Source organism: Protopterus annectens, chromosome 12.part0, assembly GCF_019279795.1.
Source record: "Protopterus annectens isolate FY-2018-M chromosome 12.part0, PAN1.0, whole genome shotgun sequence".
Lineage (NCBI taxonomy): Eukaryota > Metazoa > Chordata > Ceratodontiformes > Protopteridae > Protopterus > Protopterus annectens.
In genome coordinates this window covers 1,003,194,176-1,003,206,824 of record NC_056746.1, presented here as the reverse complement: position 1 = coordinate 1,003,206,824, position 12,649 = coordinate 1,003,194,176, and the positions used below count along the sequence as shown (strand labels likewise).

General features: G+C 46.5%; 1 protein-coding gene across 1 annotated transcript in view; it reads left to right on the top strand.

Moving 5' to 3' along the window:
• The window catches only part of ATP9A (ATPase phospholipid transporting 9A (putative)), a 2,147,009-nt gene that overhangs the window by 867,851 nt on the left and 1,266,509 nt on the right, over positions 1–12,649 (top strand). The window lies entirely within an intron of this gene.

Below are 12,649 nucleotides of genomic sequence, written 5' to 3'. Positions count from 1 at the left end.
GTTCAAACGCTCTGTCCTGTTCCTCTTGCCACGACCACTGAGCCTCCTTCCTTAATAGCTTATGTAAAGGAGCTAACAGCGTTGACAGATTTGGCAGGAACCTGTTATAATAGTTGAGTAAGCCTAAGTAGGCTTTCAGCTCTGTAACATTTGTGGGTGCTGGCGCCTGTTGAATGGCTTCCACCTTGTTCCGCAGGGGGTGTAGGCCTGATGCATCCACCTTGTAACCTAGGAACTCTGCTTCCTTTGCCATGAAAGCACATTTACTCCGCTTCACTCTCAGACCTGCCTCTCGCAGTCGTCTCAGCACCTCGTTCAGCGTCTCCAGATGCTCTCGAATGTTCCTACCCGTCAACAGGATGTCGTCTAAATACACAGCCACCTTCGGAATTCCTGCCACCAGTCCCTCCATTATTCTCTGGAAAATAGCTGGACTCGAGGAAACACCAAAGGGTAAACGATTGACTTGGAACAAACCTTTGTGTGTGGTAAGGGTGACATACGCCTTTGACCCTTCTTCCAGCACTACTTGTTGATATGCCTGACTGAGGTCCAGTTTACTAAACCTTTCACCTCCCGACAGCTTTTCAAACACATCCTCCACCTTGGGCAAGGGATACTGCTCCAGCTTCGAGACTTGGTTCACTGTTAACTTGTAATCACCACATATGCGTACAGTACCATCTGGCTTTAATACAGGAACAATTGGTGCGGCCCATTCCGCAAACTTTACTGGTTCAATTATACCTTGCTTAGTGAGTCGCTCCAACTCAAACTCAACTTTCTTCTTCATTGCGTATGGTACGGGTCGGAGTTTGTAAAATCTTGGCGTTACGTTTTCTTTAACGTGTATTTTTGCGGGTGGACCCCTCCAGGTCCCCAGTTCCTCTTTGAAAACTTCTTCGTTGTTCTCCAGCACCTCTTGCAAGGTCAGCCCCTGCTGTTCTACTTTATGGAGCTGTAGGCAGCCCATGTCCAGCTCCTTTAACCACGCTCGGCCTAACAGGTTTGGTCCCTTACCTGCTACCACCATGACTGGCAACTGTTTGACTTTGTCTTTATATTTCACAGTCACTTTCGCCATCCCCAATGTGGGAAACTATCTCACTGGTATATGTTCTCAAAGTCACTGAACAGTCCTGCAACTCCGGAGCTTCTCTAGGCCATAACTTCCCATACTCAGCCTTTGACAGAACTGTCACACTACACCCCGTATCCACTTCAAACTGCACCATTTTACCATTTACGTCCAACTGGGTTTTAATGGGATCAACTCTTTCCCACTTGGCCTCTTTCATGTTAAACATAGTAAACACTTCCTCGGCTTCCCGGGTTTGTTGATCTGTACCTTCACGCATGTGGTGTGCATACTGCCGTTTTATTTTTCGGTTTCCCTTCCTTTCCATTATACTGCTCTTTTCCTCCCCCTTTCTCGGCTGGTCCCGAGAGGGCGTTGAGCGGCACATTTTTTTCACATGGCCCTTTTTTCCGCAAGCATGACATTTTTCGCTTAAAAAACGACAGTTCCGTGACAGATGTTCACCTCCACACCTGTAACAAACATACTGACCAGACTTCCCGTGTGCTTTATGCTCCATGACCACTTTATGCACTGGCAGAGGGGTAGCACTCCTGCTCCCCACCCCTTCAATGGTTCTTGGTTGTAAATCACGAATGTCTTTATTCGCTGTCTCTATAGCCTGTGCCAACTTCAAGGCCTTTTCAAACGACAACTCAGGCTCCGCTAACAATCTGCGTTGTATGCGGTCATCTGCAATGCCACATACGAGCCTATCTCGTAGCATTTCTGTCAGTCTGTCCCCATAATCACAATGTTGCGCCAGTTCCCTCAACACTGCGACATACTCCATTACCGTTTCATTGGCCCTTCTAGTCCTTGAATTTAACTTGAACCTCTGGACTATTGCACTCGGCTTCGGGTTATAATGTGACTGAAGCAAGCTCATCAACTCTGTGAACGATTTGTCCCCCGGCTTATCAGGACTCAATAAGTTCCTCATCAGACTGTACGTCTTGCTGCCCACCGAGCTCAGCAATATGGCTCGCTTCCGGCCCGCTTCCATTATCTGGTTTGCCTCAAAAAAATGTTCCAACACTTCACAATACTCCTCCCAGGTCTGTGTCTGACAGTCGTATGCAACCAGTGACCCCAACATGGAACCAGACATCACTCCGGCAGGCCCCGTCTCTTCGTCGTCCGACATGAACTGCACCCCACCGTTTTCACTCGCAGCGGACTCGGAAGCATCCCATCCTCGTCGCCAATATGTTATATCCTGGGAAATAAGGAGACCACACGGTTTCTGGAGTTGTAAGGCCTTTCTTTATTAAGAGCCTCCAGGTGCGCACCCTGCTACATGCTCACAACTTTTGCAAGTCATACATACACCGGAACCAACAAGTCACCAGAGAATACAGAACCAACATTACATGTTGCAATCCCCACAGCGCCCCTACAGTACAACAACAACATTACCAGCCCGAATACTACAGTTTTCAACCTGTACTTTAACCGAAAGAAAAAATAAACTAATTTTGAAAGGAATACTTAAAACTGGATTTGACAAGGCTATTTCTGAGTCCAGAAAGAAAGCTAGTACTTCATCATCATCTGCTTCAAAGAAAAGGCCTTCCTCAGTTCCAAAGTCCTCGGAACCGTCAGGAAAATAGCTAAATCTTCCTCGGTGATAAAGAGTTCATTGCATCAGAGAATTTGACTGCATCTGTAACTGCTACTAAATTGGTTTAGGAGCCGACAGCTTCTTCCTCTGTACCTACTGATACATCAGTACCAAAGCAATTGGGGCTGCCTCTGCTCCCAAGAATGTCCTATTCCCCATCTATGGACCCATTTAAAGACACTGCTTTTGTTTAAGTGAGACCCACTAAATCTCCTTCCACTGTATCTGTTCCGTCTACTAAGAGTCTATCAGAGGCAGATATCATGAGACTTGGTGGATCAGCTACTGGTGGCGAGGGGATTGTCCTCTGTTTTGAGCCATACCGATGTTGGAACCATTTATCCTATGACACCCTCATACCCTCCCCCTCCAACTCTTGCTGAGCCTTTGGAGCCCTTTATCCCGGCTCTGACTGTCTTGGATCCAGTAGCATCTTCATCTCTGGTTCCGAGAACCACCTTGAGTATCTCTGAGCTTTCGGCACCAGAGACCTCCCAGGGTTGAGACTCTCTGGTTGGGTCTGAGATGCATGGTACCTTTTTGGTTCCATTGGAACCATCTGTCTCTCAGTGCCTTGGCTTTTGTAGTGTCGGCCCAGGCTTCTGTTCCTGAGGCGGTCTCCTCGGTGCTATGGTGTGACCCCGGTTCCGAAGGAGTCTGTTTCGGTTCCGGGCTCCTACTCGTGTAACGGAGGGCCAGCCTTCTGGATTGTGGAGAAGGCATTGTCTGGAGACTGATGGTCCTTGCCATCCCTGTCAGGACAGATTTTGGTATCTCCTCGACCTGAGCTACTGTCAGTCTCATCCTCAGGACAGAGGGCACAAAAGCCTCAGGTAACACCTACGTTGGTAGTCTCATCTTCAGATACTTCCCCGGATCATTCCCCTGAGGAAGTCCCTGTGAAAAGAAAGTGAAAGAGGAAGTACTTAGACTCCCCGGAAGAGTCTTTCACTGAAGATACTGATTTTGATGAAGGGGAAGCTTCCCCTAGGTCACCCCTGATGATGTTTCCTTCAGGTACAGCCTAGAAATCCTGAAACAGATGAGTGTCTGGTCCTCCTCCCAACCTTCCTTGGAGGAATCCGTATACCTGGAGGATTTTTGTGCTCAACCCTCTACTTCTTGGAACTCTCCGCCCACTGACGATCTCATTAAATTAATCTCTCAGCGGGCGCGGAAGATGCCTGATGCCATAGTCAATCCCTAAGAGACCTGATCATGTATTATCAGCCTCTAAGGAGGAACCGCATTGGGCCAAATATTCCCGTTGATGCCATGGTGGTAGCAGCAGCCACCAGCAAGGAACTTGCTGAGGAAAGTCCTGCTAGCCATCCTCCTAACAAGGAGTCTAAGACTTTGAATAGATTCAGGAAGCACGTTTATGCTTCAATAACCTTCGCTCTAAGGTCCTTGAATTATCTGGTGCACTTTACAAGACTTCAGAGCGATGTGATCAAGGAGCTCTCAGATACCTTCAAAGGAGCAGTAGTTGAAGGAGTACGAGATGGTTACTTCTCAGCTTGCAACCCTAGAAGCAGTTTCTAACTTGTCCATGAGGCTCGTTGTCCTTGCAGCTTGAAGAGATGATTAGGGCAGCAGGTTCAGGCATAACCATAAGAAGGCATTCCTGGATGCGCTTGTGCGACTTTGCGGAGCCATTTAAAGCGTCATTCATCAACACATGTTTGACGGACCATCCCTTTTTGGTCCAAAAGTAAAGGATACCCTAGCTAAATGTGAAAAGGATGGTAAGACCCTTTCTGCCATTGGCATACATTTCTCCAGTCCTCGGAGACCGTACTCAAGGAACCAGGGGAGTGGGAGACTATGGTGTAAAAAATCCAAAGGGCCTTTCCAGGATTCACGAGGCAAGGACTTCTCCCGGGGCAGAGGGGTAAGCAATGGTATATGCTGCCCTAGAACTTCCTACCAGCACCCCTGAAGGGGTGCCTGATTGCCCACCTCTGGAGGCAGTCGGGGAACGGCTTCTTCTGCACCAATCTGACTGGCAGTTGTTAACAGGCAAATGGGTGCAGGGAATTATATTCAGAGGTTACAAAATCCCCCTATCACATCTGCCAAAACCCCAGAAAAAGCTCCCAGACATGCCACCCAGTCTCAGGGAAGCAGCAGTTCTAGAAATTCAAAGACTGCTAAGCAAAAGAGTCATCCAAAAAGTCCCACCAGACCATGAAAGGTTCTGGATTTTACTCAAGATTCTTTTTAGTGCTCAAGAAAACAGGGGACTGGAGACCCATTTTGGATCTCAGCCAATTCAACAAGGCAGTTCAACAAACAAAGTTCCAGATGGTCATGGTTCAGTCAGTAATTTCATTCTTGGAAAAAGACGAATGGCTGTGCTCTATCGACCTCCAAGATGATTATTATGGAAAAGAGCTCCAGGAGGTTTTTGTGCTTCCGGCTGGGAGCCAGTAATTTCCGATTCATTGCACTGCCCTTGGACTCGCCACAGCCACCGTGGTGTTTATATTGCATGGCAGTGGTAGCAGCTCATCTAAGACTGCAAGGATTTTGGGTATTTCCATAACTCGACGGCTGGCTCCTCACCGCTGTCACCAGGCGTCAAATAGAATGGGAAAAAGATTTACACCATACATCTCTGTACATCCCTAGGAATAACTATAAATTTTGAAAAGTCCACTCTTCAACCCACTCAACATGTGGATTTCATTTGAGCTCACTTAGACACTGTCTTGGGAATTGCATCTCTCCCTCCAGACAGGCTATAACATATAAGGTCCCAGGTCAGTCAATTACTGCACAACAACAAAATCCCAGCAAAGTTCTTCAAACGTTAGGTTTCATGGCAGCAGCAATCACCCTAGTTCCCTTGGCGAGGTACCACATGCGGATATTGCAATGCCTATTAAAGTCCCAATGGTCTCTCATGCACCAGCCAATGTCTCAGCCAATTCTGATTACCAATTGCTGCAAACACAACCTGATGTGGTGGCTGTACTCAAACCAGATTCTCTTTGGGCATCCGTACATTCTCTTCCAGCCCAAGCCATGGTGACCAACGATGCTTCCCAGACAGGGTGGGGGGGGGGGGGCATTGTCTGGGAAGGACAGTCCAAGGCACGTGGTCCTAATTGGAGGCCAACTTGCACATCAGTGTACTAGAGATGAGGACAGTGTGTTAGCATTGCAAGCATTTCAGGATATCCTCCCTCTAGGAACAGTAGCGATTCAGATGGACAACATGTCAGTAGTCTGGTACATAAACAAGGAGGAACCAAAAAGTTACCGATTGTGTCGAGAAGCACTCAGAGTTTGGCAATGGGTGATTTCTTCCAACTGGTTTCTCACAGCAACACACATTCCGGGGAGCTCCAACATGATAGCGAACAAATTGAGCAGAACTATTCTCTTGCCTATGAGTGGTGTCTCAATCCAGCAGTGGCAAACAACATTTTTCACCACTGGGACCAACCTTGCTGAGAACTCTTTGCCTCGCCTCTAAACAACAAGTGCAGAAGTTACTTTGCCCTAATCCCCACTCAGGGGGTGCTCTTCTCCACGATTGGCCTCCCAGTCTGCTTTATGCCCCCCCCCCCAATTCCTCATTTCACAGTTCTTGAAGAAAGTCAAAAGGACAGAAAACTCAATAATCCTCATTGCCCCCTTCTGGCATCGATAAGTTTGGTTTCCCTTCCTATGGCCTCATTTGATTCGGAAACCATGGATTTTGGACCCAGTTCCAGATCTACTGTCTCACCCGGAGGGCATGGAGCATCTGAATCTCCAAAACCTCAAGCTCACTGCATGGCTTCTCCAGTTCCCATGATTGCCAGGCTTCCTTCTCTTTCCTCACCTGCCCGACAAATTATTATCGCTCATCACAAATCGTCTACAAGGAAATTATACTAAAGCAAATGGGAGAAATTTGCTAGATGGGCTCTAGACAATGAAATAGATTCCTATTCCAATCCTATCCACAAAGTAAAAGATTTTTAGCTTCACTGTACTAGTCGGGTTCCTCTGCTTCCACAATTAAAGTGGCCCTAGCTGCAATTTCAAACTTTCATGTAGGACTGGAGGGTGCCCCTCTGTCACACAGATTGTGTAAAGCATTCCTAAAAGGCCTCTTGATGCTAAGACCTCGTTTTAAAGAACCTATTTCCCCTTGAGATCTAACTCTGGTTCTTCAGGCCCTAACCAGAAACCCATTTTGAAGCATCAGCAACTTGTGGCGTGAAACATCTGTCTTGGAAAACCTTTTTTTGGTGGCTATCACCTGCCAGAAGAGTTTTGCAACTTTAAGCCCTGTCATGTGAACCTCCATACTTAATTTTTCATAAGGATAGAGTTTTGCCTTGAACTAATCCTTCCTTTCTGCCCAAGGTGGTATCCGAGGCAAATATTAGTCAGACTCTACAATTGCCAGTCTTTTTCCCTAATTTTTTTAACAAGGGAGAATATGCTCTCCATTTACTTGATGTGCACAGACCACTACGATTTATCTTTACAGGACTAAAGTATGTAGAAAATCAAACCAACTTTTTGTGGCATTTTCTTCTCTCCATCTAGGTAACCCAGTTTCTAAAGTTACCCTAGCCAAATGTTTAGAGACTGCATCACTTTCATCTATCATTCTAAAGGGCTCCAACTCCCAAAAACAGTTCAAGCCCATTCTATAAAAGCAGTAGCTACGTCTGCAGTCTTTCATGCCAGAGCTTCCTTAGATGACATTTGTGCAGCAGCCACTTGGGCTTCTCATCATACCTTTATCACTCATTACAAATTGGATCAGTTCTCAAGGGGGCGAGCATCCTTTAGCTCTATGGTTCTGTGGAATATTCTTCCGTGAGACCTCCCAAGGCTAAAGTAGCTGGGGACTCTGTCCCGCTGTCAAGAATTAGGTGAAGATTGACAACATCAGATAAAGAAGTTATGTCTTACCATAACGTTCCATCTGTGTTGCTGAGCTTCACCAATCCTTGACATCCCCACCTTCCGTCCCTCTTTTTGAGACTCTTAGACCAAATTTAGCCCTTGACTAGTTTCCCTCTAAGGACTCGTATTTGGCCTTGGTGAACTTAACTAAGTGTATCCATGACCTTTCACATCTAACTGCCACTCTTTGGCAAACTCGTGCTGAGGTCATTTCTGTGAAGAGCTTATGGATAGAGCCTGGCTCGGGAGTTTGGAGAGAAAGAGCTAAAGTAAACAGTCATCTCAGTTCCAAGATTCGGAACCAAACCCACTGTCAAGGATTGGTGAAGATCGACAACACAGATGGAATGTTATGGTAAGACATAACTTCTTTTTTCTGTTCTAGGTTTAACACTAGAACTATTAAGTGTAGAGCAGAGTTTTTAGCTCGTTTTCTGAGGCAGGAATCTGTGATATTGCATACTATGGTATCCGGTGGTTGTCCTAAACTCAATGTACCTAAGCGCAAAAAAGATTAGAAACAAAAGCCTAGGTCCACGGGTGACACTCGCTCACCCCCTGACTCGCCTACTAGACTTGTGATTGATTAGGAAGGTGAGGCACTTTTGCAGCCCCCTTCGACCTTTAATTCAGTGACCCCAGGCCTCTCTTGAGTCCCATGTGGAGTTGAACATGCCTTCTGTCCCTTCAGTTTCAAAAGCTCATATCTTCAGCTCATTAGTTGGGTCTGAGCCTGCTCAGCAGGTGATGGCTTCCAATGAATGACTGCTAACCAGAGACTCTTCATGGCCTGGGACCATTCTGGCACATCTCCATTCTAAAGGGTCAGGCACCAGGGCATCAGATGCTCCTAGACCTAAGGCCAAACCCACACCAAAGAGAAAGGCATTGTGGCAGGGTCTTCACCTAGGACTATGGGCTTTCAGTTTCAGGGACTCCAACAGGATTTGATCAGACTGGCTGAAGACCTCATCAACACTGTAAGGTCCAGACAGACTTCAGGGGATACTCCCCCCCCCCCCCCCCAGGGAAAAGGAAGAGAGACTCCCTCCCTGAACACCTCCCTGATCCACTACATTCAGAAGAAGAGTCTGATTTGGAGGACTCTGCATCTGAAGGAGGCCCCACTTACACCTCTTTTGAGGAATTGGATTCAGAGGAAATTCTGTGCCTCTCTGCCTGAAGACCTCACCTTTGGAGAGACTCTCCATGGTATGAGGCAACATTTTCAGTGAGAAGCAGAAGAATACCCACAGGCCAAAAAGAGTCAGGGAGTTCTTAGACCTCCCTAAACACAATCATCATCTAGTCCCACCTATCCTGGAAGATGTTTTATAGTATGCTTCCTTAAAACCTGACTCTCTCTCCCTTCTGCACCCAGAAAGTCTGACCAGTTTTGCACGGTCCAGGACTCTCATAAATATCTGTTTAAAAACCCAACTGCTGGTCTTAAGGCATCTAGGACCAGTATCTCTAGGAATCCTTTACCTACTGACAAAGAAAGTAGGACTCTTGATAGATTTGGAAAGAAAGTCTACACTTTGGCTATTCTTATCATGAGGGCCCTCAGTTGTCATTTTCATATGATCAAATACCAGAAAACCATTCTTGACAAATTAAAACAAAAGCCGTCTGGCCTAGAGGATAAAAACCTTTCTAAGGAACTTTTAGATATATACCATTCCAGTTTCAAGTGGCAAAACACTCCCTACACTGGGTATGGATGTCATAGATGCCTCCTGCAGGGCAGATGTCCCTGGCACTGTGATCAGGAGACACACTTGGTTTATGGAGCACCCCTCCCTGACCTGGTGAAAGCTAATCTCCTGGTTGCTCTCCTTGACAAAGAATGTCTTTTTGGGGCTAAAGCTGAAGCAGTCCTCAAAAAGGTAAAGGACAAGGCAAACTCTGTGCAAGCAGTAAAGGACTTTCTACAACTGCAGTCTCCCAGGTTCAGCAGGAATTTTCCGGCCAAACTTTGTCCTTTCCCACCCAATCTAGGAGCAAACAGGGAAATCCTCAGAGGGACAGAACCCCCAGGCATAGACCAGAGCGGCAAAGTTCTAGACAGTGGACCGCTGGCTGTCACAGGCAGGGGAGTTCTAGGACACCTGTCCCTGCCAAAGAGCAATTATGAGACTCTGCTTCCATTACAGTTAAAATTCTCAGGATACCCAGATGTACCTAAAAAAAAAAAAAAAAAAAAAAAATCAGGGTCTAGAACAAATTCAAATTGCGTTCCTATGGAGCAGTGGAACCAATTCCAGAAGATCAAAAATGGAAAGGATTTTACTCAAGACTCTTCCTGATACCCAGAAAAGAAGGGTCTTGGTGTCCCATTCTGGACATGTCCAACTTAAATCTTCTCAGGTTACCAAAATTCAAAATGTAGACCCTGCAGAAACTACTCCCCATGATAGCCCCTCAAGGCATTCATGGTCTCATTAGACTTAAAACACACCTATTTACACATCCCCATATCAAAGTCGAACAGAAGCTTTCTTCTGTTCAGAACAAATTCCAGTCATTATCAGTTTTCAGCTCTGCCTTTTGGGCCCTATACTGCACCAATGTTTTCACAAAGTGCCTAGCTCCTGACTTTGCTTTCTGCAGGACCAAGGAAGAATGACTTATACTGGCCTCAGACCTGTCACAGATTCTCAAAGACCTGAAATTCACACAGGACCCCCCTAACCTCCTAGGGGTTCACTATAAACCTCAAGAAGTCCATCACTGTGCCATCCAAACAGATGGTTTTCCTTTGGGTACTCCTGGACTAAAAAGGCAAAAGAGTTTCCTCCCCTAGTACAAAGTCACCTTTTTGACGAGCTACTTCCAGAAGTTACAGCGCAAACAGTGCATAACAGCCAGAGAATTCCTTAGAATTCTGTGGTACATGACATCCTGCATACCCATGGTGCTACTAGCCATGCTACACATGAGGAAGCTTCAGTGGTATCTAAAGAATGGGTGGTGCCAGAGCACTCAGCCTCTGGACACCAAGATTCACCTGATTCCTTGCCTCAAACATGAGCTCACATGGTGGGTACAGGCTTGCACCCACAATCAGGGCTTGCCCTTCAAAATCTCTCCTCAGGGACACAACTTCACCACAGACATCACATGGGGGACCCATACCCATCTTTTCCAAACCCACAGCCTCTTGAATTCCTAGACCAAGAAGAGGTACATAAGTTAGAAAGAACTCACGACAGTTCTTAAAGGTCTACTGGCCTTCAAAGAGAAATGGATACCAGGGGTGCTGGTAGTACTAACAGACAACACCACAGTCATGTAGTACATAGGCAAGGAGGGGACACACTCCTATGACCTGTGCCATCCAGCCATGCAAGTCTGGGAGACAACACACTCCATGAGGTTCACTTCCTGGCACAATATCTGCCAGGGGTACAAAACGCCCTAGCAGATCACCTCAGCAGGAACTTGACAGACCCCCATGAGTGGCACCTACACCATGAGATCTTTCTCAGCATATCTCAAAAATGGGGAACCCCACGGGTGGACCTCTTTGCCAGGGAGGACAGTGCTCAACTGGAAAAATTCTGTACAAGGATAAAACACGCATTGATATGGAGAACAGATGTCTTCTCCTTCCCATGGACTCGCATCTTCATTTATACATTCTCCCCCTTACCTCTTGTTCCTCGAGTCCTTCTAAACACAAGAGAAGAGGGCCCAAGGACCATTCTGATAGCTCCAAACTGGCCCAGGCAACACTGGTTTCCTCTCCTTCTCCAGCTCACCAATCAGAAACCTTGGCAATTATTGCAGAGGGTAGACCTCCTCACCCAAGACAAAGGGAGAATAGTGCACCCAAGCTGCAGACCCTAAACCTATCAGCTTGGATTATCCCTCAGCACTTAACTGCTACACCACCTTAAGTCAACAGGTGCAAGACATTCTAAAGGACTCCAGAAGGCCTAGCACAAGGCAATCTTACTCGACCAAAAGGAAAGGATTCTCAGCTTGGTGCCAGAGACACCACCTTAAGCTGAGCTCACTTAACATGTTAGCCATCCTGGAGTACCTGGCCAGCCTAGTGGATAAAGGCCTTTTCTTCTACTCCTCCATAAAACTACATGCCTCAGCCATCTCTGCTCACATTCCTGTTCTTCCCTCAATTTTCTCACACCCCCCCGTGAAACAATTCCTTAGGGGTGTCATTCACATTATGCCCCCAGGAGGAAACCCACACCTCAATGGGACCTCAACTATGTGCTGAAAAAATTGACTTTGCCTCCCTTTGAACCTGCAGGTAATGCCTCTTTAAAATTCCTCACTTGGAAGATTGCTCTTATTTTAGCTGTTATCTCGGCTAGGAAGTGTCTCAGAGTTACAGGCCCTCATGGCAGTAGAGCCTTTCATTATCTTCCACAAAGACAGGGTCTCCCTCAAGACTAACAAGGTGATAACCAATGCGTCTTTGAATCAAGCCATCCATCTGCCTACCTTCTATTCCAGTCTTCAAAACAAAGGAGAAAGATTATTGCACTCCCTGGATGTGCATAGATTGTTACATTTCTACCTAGACAGGACAAAATCCTTAATGAAATCAGATCAACTGTTCATAACCTTTGCCCCCAGATCTGTAGGAAAACCAGCTTCTAAACAGACCATTTCCAAATGGATTTTTTGTTCTGCTATAGCCATTCTGGCAAAAAAAAAAAAAACAAGATTAGATTAGACCTCACTCTGAGGGCCACAGCTACTTCTACATCCTTCCTTAAGGGGGTCCCCACCAAGGGCATTCTGGAAGCACCCCCTTGGTCTTGTGTACATACCTTCACAAAGCACTACCACCTGCCAGCTTTCTCAAAATCCAGAGCAGGATTTGCCTCTTGCAGTCCTGCAGGGATCCTCTTCTCTTCTTGATCTCCATCCACCCTCAGTTAAGCTTTGAGAAACTTCCCAACTGTCAGGACTGCAGCAGTGAAACACGAGGAATATAGTACAGTTGTGTACACTTACCATGAATGTAGATGTTCAAGTGTATTCACTGTTGCAGTTTT